Genomic DNA, 3,760 nt, shown 5'->3' on the forward strand with positions numbered 1-3,760 from the left:
GAAACATGAATAAAATGAACCACGACATCTATTGATATATAATATAAACTAAATATATGTTTAAAAATTATACAGTAATCGAAGCATAACGAAAATACAAGCATGATCCATCCCAAATACTGCGACTACACTATTGATATACCCTGTTCAAGTTAGCTTGATCTTTTTGACAGACGGGCTAGTGATGAGAAACAGATAATATAGCATATATAACAGTCGATGGAACGATGGAATGCGTAATTCAAATTAGAATTCATTTTTTTTTAACTTATTTTTCTAAAAAGAGTTATACCAGGTAAAGAGACCCCAACCAAAAGGACCCGTTCGTAAAAATAACTTAACAATGATTTTTAATAAGGATTTTTGTAATCGATATTTGTAGCAGTTACTGCCTGTCATTCGCGTCCCTACCGTCCGACCTGAGTAACGTTGTACAAGCGTCTATTATTTTCAGCGTTTCTATTTAAATTTTACTTTGAAACAATAATATATAATAGAAAAAGTCTTACAATTTTTAAAATCATTAAATTAAGAAAATAATACGTACAGATAATATGTAACAGAAAAATTTACATCTGTCAAAAAGATCAAGCTATCTTGTACAAGGTATAGTAACTACACATTCCCATTGTCGTAGATGTTACAATTAATATTGACTTATTTTACTTGGTGCTAGGGCTTTGTCCAAGGCTTTGTTCAATTCGATTGAGTAGTAAAACCCACTCACCATATATTCTATCGCCAAACATCCAGTGTAACTACAGGCGCGACGGACTTAACATTTTTATTCCAAGGTTGGTAGCACATTAGCGGTATAAGGAATGGTTAATATTTCTTACCACCATGACCACTTACCATCTGGTGTCCTATGTGCCTGTCGCCGATAACGTGTAGGCGATAGTGTAGCTCATTTACTAATGCCCTGATAAGCCAGTTGACAGAACATGTCTATCTGAACTATAGATCAGGATCAAAACCGCGCAAGGACCATCCATCAACATAGAGTGGAGCGGATAGTCGGGCAAAGGTCTTCTCTAAAAGATACAATACTGTAGCTGATTACTTATCTGATTCAGTAGCCGAGACAGGATTTATTTTGTAAAGTATTTTACAACAAAATGCTTAATTTCAGATAACATATTACATGAATTGTATTATAAAAATTCTCGTTCTAGAGAATCCGCAGAATACGATGGTGAAATATCAGAAGGTCCTAAGCGACATTGACTATCTATACATATTTAAAAAAACAAATTTGCGCCATCTGTACGCTTAGAACTTTAGAACTACGCAACGGATTTTAATGCGACTTTCATCAATAAACAGACTGATTCAACGGGACGTTTTACATGTATAATATATTCATATGATAGTAGATAAAAGCCAAGAAAATTGAACTAAAGTAAAATCACTTTCGATTTACAAGATTTTCTTTCTATTTGTTTTTTCTTGTTCCAGTTTGAAGCCGGTACGGGTATCTAGTAATAATAATAATAACATATACAATATAATAACTCATGATAAAACATCTCATCATAAATGAGATACGAAGTGTGTTCTTACTGAATAACAGTAGTGTAGATTAAAATAAACAGTACACATTTAAAAATATCTCTCGCTCCATCCGTACGTTGCAAGTATGCAGAACGGATCCAATATCGCTTAGAAACGCAGGGCGCTAACCCAATAGTGTCAATCGGAATGTCTAATAACATTCAGTGAAACCAGTTCATTCATGGTCATGGGATATACACTCTTATTGCTATAACAAAAAGGACGTTATAGCGATATTATAAATAATATCGTGATCTTTAAATACAGTTCTAAGGAAATAGTATGTGCCATTCTTATTATTTATTTGTTGATTTTCTTCACCGCAGAGCTCGATAAATCACTGTCAAAACACAAATTAAGTCTTATCGGGTCGGTGCTTACCCGTATTTCAGCTCGAAGTGTATAGCACTACGTTACAAAATATTTATTTCTTCGGTTGGCTCTTAGTAACCAATCGGGCACAGAATATTTTTCTACTGGACTACCGAAGACAAAATTAAGATTGATATAACATAAACAGAAATATAAGGATAATGAGTGATCATATTGACGGGATGCCCGTTTTGAGTGGAGCCCGCTGATAAGATTACGTGTAGTACTGACGATGGTCAAATTCAGAGTAGGTCATATAGCAAGTAACCTGACGTTATTACTCTGGGCTCTTCTCTAACCCTTGATGCGGAATTTTAACATCTGGCTTGAGTCTCTTTACTAGCCTTACTTAGGCATTTACAAGAAAAAATCCTCAAAATTATAGCTTCAAATGTATGAGAATCCCACATGACATGGTTATCCCGGGGACCTATGTGTGGAAAAAAAAATCTGTCATATTCTAAACAAAACGAAGCACACCGTCTAAGGGCATATTTAATATGCACAAGAACAAACGCTTAACGAATTGTTTGACTATTCCTTGTGTGGTTTCTCTTTACATTCTGTAAACATTATTGCAATTGTACACAAGCTCGACATAAAATCCTAAGAGTTTCATTGTTTCTATATATTTAAAAAAAAAAAAACGCTTCCACGGTGTTTTTTTTTAATTTAGAACGGCACACAAGCAAATAGGCCTGTATAAACTGCAACGTACCTTCTACAATGGGATACAAGCTTCTCAAACGTATTAGCTTCAACCATATGTATTTCGCAAGCAACTGTTTAATTAACCATTCCACTAACAGCCTAGCCATTTTGCTAAACAACCCCGTTCAACCAGGTTCCTAATTGGCATTCGCCAATGTATCTTCCGTTCATGGAATAGGGTAATTTTCTTTGGCTAATCAGCCTTTGATTGATCAGCACCGCTTAGTAAAAAGGTTAGACTGATCAATGAATGGCTAATTGAATTAGTTACCTGTGACATATTTATAAAATGGCATGCTTGTAACTGCCAACTTCCATCGACAGTATATGTCTGCGTATTTTTATTGATTTTGTATAATTTATAATATTATTATTTCTTGTTATAATGGGTCCCTTCTCAAACTCTTAACATTGAGAAAATCTATCAAAATTTGTATAGAGAACTGGTGAACGTGAAATTCCATCACGATATTTTCCTTTAATTACGAGATATATTTTATCATAAAAACCAATCGAGTCCGTGAAAACTTAGTAGTTCTTGCCCAGATTTTTTCCTACGATTAAGATTCACATAATTTATTTACTGATCCATCTCAGTTCACATATGGATGATATCTACATAGATAGACCGAAAAGATAGAACGAAATAGCGAGCTACCAAAGAGAATCTGGGTAATGACTTAAAAATGCCGATTCGTAATAAACATCACCAAATCATGTCCAGACTGACCGAATACCATCCATCCTTGTCAAGGGGAGTGCTAACCGTCGCTCCTGTCAATAGAGACGCCCGAATACCATCCAAACAATGACACCCATAACCTAAGGAACACAATAAGCACATAAACCGAGTCAATGCAGAAGTCATCATCTACTGGAAATGTGTATGACAAAAATATTGAAGCGCATAAGATGCACCAAAGACATTACATATTCGAAAAAATATACTACATTAATTACACGTATTTTTTAAAACAGATATATAAATGTGAAAATAATTGTACGTTTTTCAATTTAATTTCGAATGGTATTCATTTAATCATCTCCACTGAATGACTAACTGCGGTTTGCATTTCTTTCATGAAATATTTTAATATGAATATATAATTTTTATTTATGTATG

At 34.1% G+C, this 3,760-nt stretch overlaps 1 non-coding gene across 1 annotated transcript; it reads right to left on the reverse strand.

Annotated features, from left to right (window-relative positions):
- Positions 1-3,318: 3,318 nt before the first annotated feature.
- Positions 3,319-3,425, reverse strand: LOC113398040 (U6atac minor spliceosomal RNA). Its single transcript, XR_003368875.2, has one exon. It is a non-coding gene; the product is annotated as a U6atac minor spliceosomal RNA (small nuclear RNA).
- Positions 3,426-3,760: the final 335 nt, after the last annotated feature.

This window comes from Vanessa tameamea, chromosome 13 (assembly GCF_037043105.1).
Source record: "Vanessa tameamea isolate UH-Manoa-2023 chromosome 13, ilVanTame1 primary haplotype, whole genome shotgun sequence".
NCBI lineage: Eukaryota > Metazoa > Arthropoda > Insecta > Lepidoptera > Nymphalidae > Vanessa > Vanessa tameamea.